The sequence below is a fragment of the Macaca nemestrina genome, chromosome 16 (genome assembly GCF_043159975.1).
Source record: "Macaca nemestrina isolate mMacNem1 chromosome 16, mMacNem.hap1, whole genome shotgun sequence".
Lineage (NCBI taxonomy): Eukaryota > Metazoa > Chordata > Mammalia > Primates > Cercopithecidae > Macaca > Macaca nemestrina.
The window spans coordinates 29759122-29775050 of record NC_092140.1 but is presented as its reverse complement, the minus strand read 5'-3'; the positions used below and the strand labels follow the sequence as shown (position 1 = coordinate 29775050).

The following is a 15929-nucleotide window of genomic DNA, read 5'->3' as shown; positions in this document are numbered from 1 at the left end:
TGTCCAATACATCTAATCTCCTCAGTCCCTCAGGTTTAAAAAATAGATATACAGTTTTCAATTATGAAATTGAACAATTCACTTTGCGGATTGTTTTGTTTTAATCTTTTTGACTGCAACACTTTCCTGCTGTTCACTGTTATTATTTTTTCGATTTATTCCTGTTCTTCACTTCTCTGTATGCCAAACAGAAGCCTAAAGGAAAGGTCTTTTAGATTACATCACTGACTTAACTCTCCCCTGGTAACATAATATATCAAAAGGAAAACTGGAATCAAGGAGAAAACATTACAAAGATATTGACCATTCATCACTTTATTGAAAATACTCCTTTCTAATAAGAAATTGAAAGCTTAGTCTCCCAACAAATTATTTTCAAAAAGGGGGCTAATTTTTCCAGTGACCTAATCAAAATCTTAGGTAGTAAACCTTTCTGCATTGAGCCTATATATATGTGCTATCTGTCTTAGACAAATTTATAAAGAAGGCAAAAGTCATTTAATGTTAGTCTTCCAGGTTCTGCTCTTTAAAATTTAGATTCACCAAATATTTGGGTTATCACAGATAGACATACAAAGTCTCTGAAAACAATATAATTAACCTGTGCCCTGGTCACTTAAGCCAATGACGTGAAATTGATTGTTTCAAAAATCCTCTATTATCAGAATTTCTGCCTTAGAACACTGTCTGGAAAAGGTCCCTCAGTGACTTAGCTATTATTTTTACTATTTTCTGAAAAATACAGCAGAACTCTGAAAGCTAGATGTTGGCTTTTTGTCAACTTTTAAAAATTCCATTTACAAAACTATGGTAAAGGAAAATATTTTAGCAGCATGTGACACAGTATGCTTTGCTACACATGACGTTTTATGTGAAGATGCAAAGTTCCATGCATATCTTACTAAGTAACAAAAGGACCTAGGTCAATTATATATTGCCTTGATTAGTTAAATTTTAGATAACCAACTACAAATTTGTTTTAATATTCTCTAGCTTATTTTTGACATCTTACATGGTGAAATATGTTCAAAATAAATAAGTAGGTAGACTTTCTTTTAGGATTTATTTTTTATGTTGGAAAATTAGTAAAAAAAAAAAAATCTCTAAATTAAATATTTTTCAGATAGTAAAAGGTCATTTGCTGCCTAACTGGATTTTCTCAAATACATATATGTATATATATGTTTAACATATATATGTATACAGAATTTTAAACAAATTTACTATAGAACATTTGAACCTATTTCCTACTGAAGTATTCTAGATTATGAGAAATGCTGTAGATAATGTTCAAGAACATAATTTAGAATGAAATACAATGGACATTCTCTCATATGAGTGTTCGTATTCTAAGTGTCAGAATGTTATATTACTAATGGAATGTCTAACTTAAGTTTAACTTTTAATATTAAAGAAAGAAATCACAAACTTGAAATTTATCAAGACGTTAATCTTCTGATGGATAATAAAGGCTATTAGTAGAATAGGTCATAAATTTTATTTTCTCTAAACTATAAAGACAAAGGAGACATTAGTGACAATTTGCTTAAATTAACCTGGTCTTGCTTGCTTTGTTTTGTTCAAGCGAAGCATACCATTTTAGTGTGAAATATTTGGGTTAACTCAGTTACTTTTTAAAATAGAGCAATGCTCAACTGCCACTAAAATAAAAAATGTTTTTTGGTATGCCACTATAATCAGAAGTAATCAGTAAAATACCATGCTTAGACACACAATTTCCTTGCAAATTTGACAGGAACTTTAAAACTAAGATGAGAGAAGAAACTTTCATGAATAAAGTGCTTCAGATATCTCGCTGATAGAGCATATTTCAAAAAAGTGGAACAGGAAAGCTTGTTGTGCTTAACCTTGATGGGTCAAGGACATCATGGAGCCAGACTGCTTGGATTCAAGTCCCAGCTCCATCACAGGCTTGCATCAGAGCTTTGGGAAGTTGTTTAACATTTCTGTAGTTCAATTTTCTTATCAGTGAAATATAGATAAATAATAGAAATATCTGCCCTATAAGCTCATTGTGGGATTAAATGACAATAAACAGTGGTTAGAACGGTGTCTGACTAGAAGATAAAGTTTTGTAAATTGTTATATACTTAATCTTCCCATACATCATTTCCTAGATATGATGAAAACTCAAGTAAATTTCTTTTATTTTCAGCAAATAGAACTAAATATGACTCACTCAGATAACCTTATTGAAATTTCATAATGGCTCTTACCATTATTTCCATAAGATTCTGCTACTAATGATGAAATTCTTACTGAAATTGAGGAACTAGGAGAACACAAGAGGAGAAATAGGCTATTACATATACTTAGGACCCTTTAGGCACTGAAAATTAATTAATAGTAATTCTTATTAACTGTAAAAACTGAAAATAATTTTTTGGCTTTGAATGTAACAATACTAAAACAAATGGTAAAATTTATTAAAGGACATGTGTACTATACTGATAAATATAGTTTTAAAGTGGACTTTTATACATATTTATACATGCTTAACTTTATTTCATATTTTATCTTTCAATTCTCTTAGTCTAGAACTCTGAATTAAAAGCCTGAATTAAAGTCAAATTTTAATAATATCAAATAACATAAAACCAACAAAAATTAATGCCCTATATAAATGAATATTACTGATATGGTTGCTAAATTGAAATACAAGTATAATAATAAAATTTTGCAATTATATTGTTTTTTCATTGTCTCATGTGTTTTACAAATTACTTATGTGTCTACATGGGTGTCACATTATGTCTCACTACAAGGGGTTTTTCCTTTAGCAAAACAACAGCTCTGCAACAGGACAGTGACCTCAGACACAGTTAAATGTAGCCAATTAAAGTTCTTTCCTTCTTTTGAAGGAAATAAAATACCACTATGAAAATAATATTAGACAAAAAAGAAAATAATATTACACACACAGAGACACACACACACACGTGCTATTTCAAAAGTTTCCTAGTTTATGTAACTAATAAAGTTAAGAAGCTGCACTTTTCAAAATCTTTTAAGTGGGACCGCTGATCAGAGATAATTTGTTGTTTGTCATTACATTGGTTCAATCAATTTAGTTTGGAGGGACTTCTCTAATAGTTACTGATGGTCTGCTCTAACAGTTTCTGTGAATTTTTCAGGTACTGCAGGGACTTGAGTTCACCAGCAATTCTCTGCTGTCCTTAGTGTGGGCTGTCAAGAGCCAATGTCAGATTATACAGGTGACTGTAATTAAGTTGTCAATGTGCATCTGTAACTCTGGCATTTTCCTAACCTCTCAACATATACGTGATGCCATAATCTGGTTTAAAATTCATTGTTTTCATATTGAATCCTTAGTGTACTGCTATGTCTTCTGAAGTGTAATCATATCCCTGACTTCAAAAAGTTTACCATTTTTCAGGGGGAAAAAAGCAAAATATTTTTCCTTTGATTCCTCTTTTACCTTATATTTCTAGCCCTGTAATCTACTCAAATCTACTTAGACAGACTATTTTATTTTATTGTACGCAGCATTCCAATTATTATTAAAGCCCCCCAAATAATACTATGAATAAACCAGCATTCTCATACCCTGCAGATGGAATATAGTAAATATTCTATGGAAAGTTTTTAGAAATCTTTATCAACATTATAAAATTATAAATGCCGTTCTCTTGGACCCAGCAATTTCATGTCTAAATAAATTTATATATACATACCCACACACACAAACACACACATATATATACACATACATACACACATATGTATATATAGTTTCTCATGTGAAAAATGCATAAAATTGTTCACTGTATTATTTTCTTGTAAAAATACGGAAAAGATTAAGAATTTTAAAGTAAATTACCGTATATGTGTGTGTAAATGGATATTCGTTTAAATATGTATAGTTCTACAAAGGATACACAAGAAACTATTACATCATTTGCCTGCTGGGATGTGAACTGGGTATTAAATAGGCAGGAATGGAGGTTTTCTAAACCTTTTGAAATTCAAATTATAGGAACTGTTTGCCCTAATAACAATAGGGGGGGATGTCTTGAAAAATAAATCCTTAACCTTCCTCTTAGAGTCACTACTAATTTTCTCAGTCAATTAATAGTTGTTTAGCCCTTAACAGATACAGTGGCAAATCAAACACTAATACATTTGCTCAAAAGGCAGCACTAAGGCCCAAAATTTATATGCATCACATCTTTATTAAGATTCAATGTATGTAAAACTGAAGACATTGATTATACATCTATGTAGCTCCTCATCATGATTTTTATATTTGTACTACTATTTTGGAACTAAATAAACAATACAATTTGACAATTAAATAAAATTTAAATAACACCTAGTTATAAAAACATTTTAAAAATTGAGGCCAGTTTTATTTTCTTGGAGCCAGCAAAGAGAACACAAAATAAAAGACTGGGCTTCTTTTGGCTGTGAGTAGAACATTGTTTTATAAATTAGTTCATTTTCTCCAAATCATTATTTTAAGTTTTTAATATTTTTGATTATGGTTCTGGCTAGAACTTGTATTTTAAACCAATTTTAGGAACCAGTGGAAGTCACTGAATGACATTTTAAGAACAGGAATCCAACTTACAAAAAAAAGAGTATTAAAATTCTACAATTGGAAAATTTTAAATAATTTAAATTAGGTAGGAAACTATATCAATGATTACTGACCCCACACACACATTGAAATTGCTCTGATCTGAATGTGTCTCCCCAAAATCTGCATGCTGAAATCTAGTTACCAATGTGATGACATTGGAGATGGGGCCTGTGGGAACTGAATTGGTCATAAGAGCACAGCACTCCTCAATGAGATTAGTGCCCTTGTAAGAGAGGATCCAGATTGCTGCCTGGCTCCTTTCACCATGTAAGGATACAGCTAGGAGACTTCATCTATCAACCACGGGACAGGCCCTTACTAGACACCAAATCTGCCAGTGCCATGGTTTTGGACTTCCCAGCCTCTGCAACTGTCAGAAATAATTTTTCCTTGTTTACAAGCTACCTAATTTATGGTATTCTGCTATAGCCAACCAAGAGAACTAAGAAATTATTGTCTCCCCGCAGTAAAATAATTACAGAAGGCATTACAGTGCTCCTCTCCTCCATAGAGATTAAAACATACTGCATTTTATGACCCTTAATAAGTGTGGATGTATCTTTTGACAGATACTGTATCTTAATTTTTCATATATTCTGTCCCTTGCTATTCGTAAAAATTCCTCCCTAAAATTTCAGTTAATATATGCATATGATTTAGTATTGTTTCAGTCTTTTTTATATACCCAAAGTCACTTACTGTAGAAAACAAGTGGTACAGTTCATTTGTAGCTATGAAAAATGCACCTCTAACAATGCCAATTTAAAGTACTTGACAAATTTGATTTATTAAAATTGCAACCAAAACAATCAGCTGGCCACTTTTTAAAAATATGTAATAGTTAAATATAACTCACCTCCTTTAGTAAGCAAAAGATATTGGTGCTGCTGGAAGGGGGCAAAATAGCTGGATATCCTATATGCATGAGGAAGAACAAACATAATTAAGCTTAGATTGTGGATGATTTTTGTTGTATAACTTAGCTACTGGTAGACAGACAGCAATTTTAAAAAATTTCTCCATTTTATAACTTTCTATGGGCCTTGTGATTTTGGAAATTTAATGAAAAAATAGGGAAAGTGATGACATTTGTTATATATATATAAATATATATATCAATGTGTGTGTGTGTGTGTGTATATATATATATATATAAAATGTACCAGTCACTGGGCCCAAAAGTTATGTATTGCCATATGTGTTTTATTACTTAATTTTAGGAAGTAAGTGATCTCATTCTTTTATTCATTCAGTCAACAACTATTTCAGAATACCTGCTCCTATGTATGAAGAGTGTAGAGGTAAGCAAAACAAATGAACAGGGAAATCCATATCTTCACACAGCTTACAATCTGGTAGTAAAATAATGCTGGCAAATATCATCAATAAAGCAATGAATCGTATATATAGTCAGGTAAACAAATTTTATCAGGTAAACAAATCTATGAAAAATGTATCAGGGTAAGGATATAAGTAAGCCTAACTAAGGGTGTCAGTTTTTAATAACGTGGTCAGAGTTGACCTCACTAGAAGAACCATTTAAAGCAGCAGGAGAGGAAGCCTTGCAGCTATCTGGGGGAAGAGAGTTTCAGTCAGAGAGATGGAAAGCCAAGCTCTATCGACCTAATGGACAGCATGCTGGCTATAGTTAATAACAATGTACTCTATAGTTGAAATATGTTAAGAAGCTAGATAGACCTCATGTGTTTTCACCACAAATTTAAAAAAGGATAGCGATGTAAAAATAAATGTCAGGACAAAAATGAAGAAACAACAAAGGAGTAATGAGAAAATGAAAAAACAATGAGGTGGGAAGAAATCAACATAGTGTCCACAAAGGTAAAGGAAGAGGATTGTTCAAAGACGAAGAATGATTAGCAGATACAAGTGGTCGTGAAATGCTAAGCATAAAGTGGATTAAGAATTGACAAAATAACTTCACAATATGGATGTCATTCATGACCTTGACAAAAGCAGTATCATTCATCAAAAAAAAAAAAAAAAAAATTAAAGTAAGGCCAGGAGCAGTGGCTCACATCCATAATCCCAGCGTTTTGGGAGGCAGAGGTGGGAGGGTCACTTGTAGCCAGGAGTTTGAGGCCCACCTGGACATCATAGCAAGTCTCTACAAAAAAACATAAAAATTAAAAATTAGGCTAGTGTCTGTGGCTCATGCTTGTAAGTCCAGCACTTCGGAAGACCATGGTAAGAGGAAAGACCATGGTAAGAGGATCACTTGAGTGCAGGAGATCGAGACCAGCTTGGGCAACATAATAAGACCCCACCTCTACAAAACATTTTAAAAATTAGCTGAGTGTGGTGGTGGCTGACTGCAGTCCCAGCTACTCAGGAGACTGGGGTGGGAGGATTGCTTGCCTGTACCAAGCAGGTCTTGCTCTGTCACCAAGGTGGGAATGTAGTGGTGCAATCAGGGCTCACTGCAGCATCAACCCCAATGCCTGAGTGAGCCCTGATCACACCAGTACATTCCTGTGTGGATGACAGAGAAAGATCTATCTATAAAAAATAAAAAAATTAAAACATGAGAAAAATAGAAAATAAAAAAGGAAAAATTATCTAGGTGAAGTGATGCATGCCTGTGGTCCCAGGTACTTGGAAGTCTAACGCAGGAGACCGGCTTGAGCCCTGGGGTCAGAGGCTGCAGTGAGCTATGATTGTGCCACTGCACTCCAGCCTGGTCGGCAGAACAAGATCCTGTTTCTGGGGAAAAAAAATAGAAGTAAAAATCTGACTGAGGTAGATTTCAGAAATGGAGATGGTGTAGGTCAAAGGGAATGGGTAACAGAAAATTCTTTCAAGGTGTTGCTCTGGCAGTGGAATAAGGAAACAATGTAGTAGTTAGTGAGATAACTGGAACATGAGAAAGTTTTCTAAGATGGAAGGAATTACAGCCAATATTTATGCTAGTGGAATTATCTAGTAGAGAGAAAAAACAGATGATGCAATACAGAGAAAAGTGTTGCTGTCTCTATGTAGGCCAGAAGTGATAGGATCTAATGCAGAGTTGCATGTGTCTGTCTGTGTGGGTTAGGGATCAGCCTTAAGGATGAGGACAGACCATCTGTAGCAGCAGGAGAGAATGCAAAGTATATATTGTTAAGAAGAGTTAATATGGGGGATATATTTGCATTCTCAGTGAAATACTTAAGGTCATTAACTGAGACTGAGAATAGGAGAAGAGGGTTATAAATAATGTCCTAGGACAATGAGAAAGTACATGAAATAGAGTATAACTGCTGCTCTGTACTCAGACACAATATGAGGTTCATTTATAAGAATTTAAATTAAGACTTGTCATCAGTCCTGTGATTTTTTTTTTTCCTCCAGTCACTGTCAGCAAGTATAGCCTAGATAGATAATTAGGTTAAGTCTAAGTCATGGCTTTGCCACACAAACAAGCTGAGGGGCATTGAGGAAAAATAAAGGGATGGGGAGCGGGTAATTATAAACCCTGACCAGAGAATTTAACCATGATAAGAAGGAAAAGAATGTATAAGTGGGAATGAAGGACAGTGAAATACTGGTAAAATCAGTGAAGTTTAATCCTAGGCAGGTAAAAGATTTGTTGGAATATTTAAACTTGCCACACTTCTCTCTTGACGTAGCAAAGACTAAGAAGAGGCAAATTCAATGAAAAACAGATTGTAATAAATACAAGTTTAATTTATCACATACTATCTTGAGTTTTCTGATATTAACTCATCAGTAGACAATCATCCCAGTAGGATCTTACTACTTCTTCAAGGGTCATTGGGAGGAAGGTGGGGATGGATAATGGATAAAAAAAATAGTTTGAAGAATAAATAAGACCTATTTGATAGCACAACAGAGGTGACTATCATCAATAACAATTTAATTGTACATTTTAGAATGACAAAAAGAATATAACTGGATTGTTTGTAACACAAAGGATAAATGTTTGAGAATGGATACCCCATTCTCCATCATATGATTATTACACACTGTATGCCTGTATTAAAACATCTCATGTACACCATAAGTATATGTAAAAATACGTCTACTATGTAAACATACACCTGTGTCCCCACAAAAAATAAAAATTAAAGAAATATATATAAACACTTGGAAACTAAAAAAAAAGTCACACTTTTCCTTGTCACAGGCAAAATATTCACAAATTACTTCATGGGTATCATTTTCTTGCTCATATATTTTTTCTTTACTTTTTTATAATCAGAAGGACTTCAATGGTTCGAGCTCCTTCACCCCAATACTATGTTTCCATTGAATTCAAACAGGCCACAAAAAGGACAATATTACAAGTTGCTGAGGAACTTTCCCGTTCTTCCCAACATCACCATCAATTTTTCCTGCTCAAAATCATAAAACCTGTTATTCTTTTTTAAACTAGTTCAGCTGAATATTCTCATAAGATTATAATTTTATAGTTAAGTATATAGAAACTGATGTACAGAAAGTTTTTTTTTTTTTTTAACAACTAAACTGCTGATTTGAGATTCAAAGCTAAGTCTGGAAATTGTTTCCACTACACTCTAGCGAAAATAAGCAATCATAGTTTCTTAGGATATTTTATATTTCATATTGTTTAAAAAGGAATACAAACTAAATTGTTTTCATTTGTGGCTTAAAATTAAAATGGAAAAATTTTGACTTCTATTTATATCCATTTAGGATGTTTTTTTATTTGCTTTGATTTTGATAAGCCCTGAATGTTTCCAGGAGTTTTCAAAGTGAACCTGATGTCCTGACAATGATTAATCTTGGGATTGGAAAATTCTCATTACCAGCCAGCTCATTCTGTTACCTAGATATTTCAGTCTGAAAAAAAAAAGTAGGCCAGTTGTTCTTTTCTGTATCTTAACCTTTCTTTACTTTTTTCCCTCTGTGTTAGTGTGTGTGTTCATGAGAGTGTGTGCATCCTCACACTATCATGTGTGTTTGTCTCAGTATTTGAATCAAAAAACAACGAAACCAGGAAAATGTTTAGAAACTACAGCCTGCCAGTAGGCCTAGCAGAATTGAAGCAATGTGTCAAAGGATGTCAGCTGTAGTCACAGTTTGGTGATAGTTATGTCCAGTCCAGTTCATATGATTAATTCTATTCTCTTGCCATGCCTACTAAACACTTTAGAGAAGCAAAACATCATTTTTTTCTTCAAGAATAAAATGTAATCTCAAGTACATTGTATTCTAATGAGTTAAATTGTAAATTTAATATTTTGCAAAGCATTACAATAGAATAATGGCTATTTTAAAACTTCAGAGATATATACTAATAAAAGAAAATACATCTAATGTATTAAAATGGTTGCTTTTGATGTAAGGTAAGTAGGAGTAAGGAATGGGATGCTGTGAGATGATTGTATGTATGTATATATGTACTTATATGCATATAAATGAAGATGAAAATAAAAGCTTGACTAGGACCAGGAATAATGGTGAATTCTGAAAAGAAGCATATAAGTAAATAAAATTTCAGCATATAAGACAAAAATAAAACCTTATGATAGTATTAATTTGTGGTATAATTGTATTAATGATAATTGTCAAACTATAAGAAATTGTTGTATTTCTAGGTTTAAAAAGTAACATATTGGCAACTCCATGTTGTTTAAACTTATTCTAATATGATTAACTTATATTTACCTGTGACATCACTCGTAGGGCATTTCATGCCATCTTTACAAAAACATTGTTATATATTCAGGAATTATCATGATACAGATAATTAAATTATCACTTAGATAATTTAATTAAGTTTCTCAAGGTTAGAGAGGTATTACACATCAAAGCTAGATTTCTGGGGTCTTAAACTAATCTGCTTTCTAGTATAAACCATATAAAAGGTGGTCATGGGCTTTTAGTATCGTCCTGGTTCTGCTGGTAATAAGGAAAATTCTTTAGATTATAATATCTTTACAAAATGGATAAGTTGGATATATAATCTGGTTTATGACTCATCAAATATGTCAAAGATTTCTAATTTTATTTTTGTCTTTTTAATAAAGGCCTCATGATTATTATTATTGCATTTACACTGAAGTATGAATATAGTTCCTCACTCATTACATTACTATTAAACAGACTGGGTCTCTGAGATCTTGGCTAAACCTTAATCTCTCATACTGTTCAATATAACTATTTTAGTAAAGATTTGCTTATGATGAAAAAGTCAGGGGACCACCCAACAGTAACCTCTGATGTTACTACCATTTCCTTTATTGAATGATCTTGGTCATTAACCTATAGCGGTGGCATTCACACATGTATTGGTAGTAAAGCCTTGATTTCTTTCCAATAACATTTTATGCAGAATCTAATGTAAAACAGACTTGCATGAGGATGAGGTCTTATTGCAGTAGCTGCAAATGAACCTGAAAAATTGCTCTTGTTTAACTCCGTATAAAATTTCCAGAAATCCTGAGGCTCCAGAAAATGTCAATCAAAAAACATTGTTCAATATTTGTATATTCTATTGTCATCTATGTGTAAGAACACTAACTGAATTCTCCATTGTATTTTCCTTCTGTGTACATGGAAGAGTTTTTTCTTAAGTTTTAGAATGCAACATTAAGTTAACCAGATAACAGAAAATGGGGATTATTTCCAAACTAGTTCTATGTTTCTTCACCTATAATAAACAAGTTTTTAAATTGTAAGATCCTTACACATGAATATTTTTATTCTGAGTTGAATAAAATTAGACAAATGTCAAACAAATATTTACCGCATCTGACAGTCCTTTAGTATATTTGATTCTCTAAAAATGTATCATAAAATATCTGCTTCAAACAAAGTATCTGTTGATTTCACTGACGTTTCATATATAGACATCAAAGAGTTTGAAATTCTTGGCCGGTTGCAGTGACGCATGCCTGTGATCCCAGCACTTTGAGAGGCCGAGATGGGTGGATCACCTGAGGTCAGGAGTTTGAGACAAGCCTGACCAACATGAAGAAACTCCATCTCTACTAAACATACAGAAAATTAGCTAGGTGTAGTGGCACATGCCTGTAATCCCAGATACTCGGGAGGCTAAGGTAGGAGACTCGCTTGAACCCGTTGCCGTGAGCCAAGATCAAGATCGCGCCATTGCACTCCAGCCTGAGCAACAAGAGTGAAACTCCAACTCAAAAACAACAAAAAAAGGGATTCTTATATAATATTTGTTACTGTCCCACATATGGTGGACACTTCTTGCAGTGAACGCTGACATCAACATAGAAACATAAGGAAGACATCCTGTACTTACTATCCATTATTGCAGCAATGCCCTAAGGGAAGCAAAAAACTTTTAGCATTGAATATAAAAAGAAACATTTTCACAAAGCACAAATGTTTGTCATATACTCAAAGAATGCTGAGATTCAAGGTTAATTATGTTTTCAATAAACTGCTTTATTTTGTTAAGAAACATTTCTTTTTATTTTAAAAGTGTTTTTCTGAGCATCTTTCAACATGTTGGATCACATAAGTCATTTTAATGCTTCTGTATCATCTAAAGAATCAATATGGAAATAAAATTAAATTATAAAAGAAGATACTACCAAAGTAAGTATTTTAAAATATAATTATTATCCAATGAAAAACACTCTAGACCACCCACTTTCTCTCATCTTCAAACATTTATTTTGGTAGTAGCTGAATTATCATATGCATCTGGGACTCCTCTGTCTGATCCAATTTCACAAACATGCTTGCCTTATTTATTAGCAAATAGTCCTTGCATGTCGATTTAGGGCAGGAAACTTCTATTCTGTAAATGGCCACACAGTAAATATGTTTAAAAAACAAACAGGCAATAGACTGGATTTTGTTCACAGAACATAGTCTACTGACTACTACTTACAGAAAATTCTTTAGAATTTACTTTATATTAATCTTTTATTAATTTATCTATTTATTCAGAGATGCAGAAAGTTAAAGGAAAAAATATGATAAAGAAAGGTCAAATGGTACAGTCTAAATTGTATATTATAGTAAAGACTCAATCCATCAGGGATCTATAAACTATAAGAAACTGAATACAATACATTTATTTTTAAAATTTACCTATTTCATTCTTACATACACAGAAATGAGTTGAAAAGTCTCTAAAATCAGTCTTTAATTCACAACTCTCTGCAGATAGCATTGCTTGAGGAAAACGGCTCATTTCCGAATGAATGAAAATCTATAGGGGAAGCGAAGGCAATGTTCTTTGTAGTGAGTGCCAGGTTGCAAGCCACAATGGTATAATATATTTACTCCCTGTTCTCTATTGGCACTTGCTCTAGAAGCTGGGCAATCACTTCATTTCCCTGGGCTGCAATTTTCTCACCTATGAAAGGGATAGATGGGTTTAGATGCGATCTAAAATCCCTTCGAGTTTTAGGTTTCTGTTAAATGGCAGCCCATTTCTCACTTTATATTATCTGAAATCACAATGGAAATTCTCTGTATCTTGTCTTTGCAATAGCAAATTTCATAATACGTTTTGCCTCATATCTAATGCTACCATTTCACCAACTCGAGATGCCTACTCATTTCTATTCTTATAATGTTTCTATTTGTTAAGTGCCTTTTTCTTTCTGTTGCCAATGAAAAGCCATAATGGATTAACCTTCACTTCTCAAGTAATTAAAATAAGTTTTTAAATAACACGACTAGAAAATGTTTCCTCTCTGTTAAAAAATACCCAATGAATAAAAATTACATATTTTTTTTAAGTTTTCTTCTTTGTTGAACTACTTTTTGGATCTGTGGAAGAACATCAACAAAGGAGGCAGTCCTTGAAGCGAAACAATTAACAAATAGCTCCTCTAAGCAGCTGACAAAGACCCTGTTGTGTCACTGCACAGCAGTTGGAAAGTTTAATGAAAAAAAGAAGGGCCAAAAAAATGACTTTTAAGAAACTAATCCTTTGAAAATGATGAGGAAGCTGTGGCATCATATGTATCACACAAAATAAGTTAATGTTATCAACTCATTAATGACTAAAACCCACTCCTTAATATGCAGAACTTACAGTTTCAGGCTCTTGAGTGTAGGTAAGATACTAGCCAAACCTCACAAGGGCAAATTCAAAATGGGATAAAAATAAAAAGGGAGAAGATTAAAGAATCAAATGTGCATTCATAAGAACACTATTTTTTATCATGTCTTCAATTATAGAATTTCTAATTGTGAAAAACAAATATTGCCATTTTAAAAAATATTTATTTTATAAATCCATTTATATTTATTTTATAAATATAATTATGTACACAATATTTATTTTATAATTACAATTATATAAATATTTTTCATATATTGTTAACTTTCTTTTGAAAACAAGTAACATTTTATTGAACCTAGTTATTTTATGATTAAAAACTATGTTATATTCATATATTTCAAGTAGAAGAAAAGCTATTATCTCCAGAATGCACTCAAATACGCATGTACATAGTAGAAAAATTACAGTCTTTTGCACTTTCAAAGACTGAGAGGAAAGATGTGACTCAAGTGATATAAAAGTATGATAAAGGTTACTTTTCAGATGTTGTTGGTGATGCTGAAAAAGTACACAAATTGGCTTTGGAAAACCTTGATTCAAATTCTGGCTCTGTGCTTTACTAAACAACTTTGTAAAAGTTATTTCACTTTATATTAGCTATAAAGTTGAACTCACCATCTGCCCTTCATACCTACCATGTGCTGTGGAGTTCAAAGGTGATTGTGTATATGGAAGAATTTTTTAAGGGGTAATACTCCATAAAATTGTTAATCAAGTTCTTCTGGAAGGATAGAGAAAAACAAATGAACTGAAAATCTGCTGAATTGTACTTGTTTATAATCTTTGTTCCGCCTTTAATTAACCATTAATTAGAGAAGTTTGAATGAAATATTTCATCTGGATTTTAGATTTTGTTTTTGGGAAATGAGGACATTGTTGATTTGGAAGATTTCCATGCAATCTTTGGTTCTAACTTCTATTATTTATAGCTGAAAACTTTTTCCAGGGTCTGTTTTTCTCCTTTCAGCATTATCTTCTCCATGAGTGAATTCATCTACTCCTGAATCACCATAACTATCTATGGTACAAATTATTTTAAGTTATAATTATTGACTACTATTTTCCAGGCAGTTAGGTCCCTGTTCATAGCCCCAGTTCTTTCAACCATCAGAAATCTTCCCCTCCATATATATGCTAGAGATACATCAAGTAATAAATATATATTAAAAAATCACCATTTCTCTCTTCTCTAAAAATCAAGCAAAAATATATTTTTTTGCTTGTTGGAATTCTGGCACTAAAAGCCACCTTAGTAATTTGGACTAAAACTAGAGAAAAAAAGAAAGACAAAATCTTGACTCTTCCTTCTTCATCATTCCCTAAGCCAATTAATTGAGAGTCCTACAAAATTGTATTCTGTAAATATTTACTTTTTCTACATATGCTACATTTTCTAAAAGATAACATTAAAACCAGCAACTTGAACAAAAACTCATATAAGATGAAGTAGATTGCCTAAAAAGAAAATATATCTATAATCCTATAGTAACTATATGTCAAAGATAAACATTAAGTTTTAAGCACATTTTTATTTTGTACACATTTATAAATATTTAGTAATTACTACTAAATTTTATAAAACTAAATTTCTTATAAAAGTATCTCATAAATTATAAATTATATAAAATTATAAATTATAAAATATGTTATAAAATTAAAATATTTTTAACACTCAAAAATTTGTATATATTAAAAATAAAAACTTTTGTGACATATCTATGTATCTATTATCTTTAACTTCTTCTTTTCAGAAACTATGTAGTCATTAATTCCATTAGTATACATTTTATTTTTTTGCTATTTTTATAACACTCAAAAATAGAGTTAATATATATCTTCATGTATTGAGAAAGCAAATATTATGTGTGTGTATATATATAAATGAATGCAAAAAAGTATGCATTTCGTTTACACACATGTATGTGTTCTTTAATCTTTAGAAAGCAAAAATTTCACTTTTCAAAAATCATCCTTTCCTTCTCATTTACTACTGTCCTAATTCAGCAGTTTATAGTGTCTTTCCTGAGTCTCCACAATAGCTCCCTAACTTTCCCTAATGCCTGCGGCTGTTGGTCTTTAAATCTGTTTTTCTCAACATCATTCAAATGTTTTATTTGAAATGGAAGTGAAAACATGCCGTTGCTCTGCTTAAATGCGTTAATCGCTTCCAGACACCCACAGGATAAAACCACCTTCCCAGATTGCCATGCAAATCCTCCATGATCTTGTTGTCACTTAGTACGCTCCTGCATATATATCTAAAAT

At 32.2% G+C, this 15929-nt stretch overlaps 1 long non-coding RNA gene across 1 annotated transcript in view; it reads right to left on the bottom strand.

The window, feature by feature from the left end:
- The window catches only part of LOC139355383 (uncharacterized), a 96015-nt gene extending 80801 nt beyond the window's left edge, over positions 1-15214 (bottom strand). Inside the window, exon 1 of the long non-coding RNA XR_011614703.1 lies at positions 5481-15214. This is a non-coding gene — a long non-coding RNA (uncharacterized lncRNA). The remainder of the gene's footprint in view (positions 1-5480) is intronic.
- Positions 15215-15929: the final 715 nt, after the last annotated feature.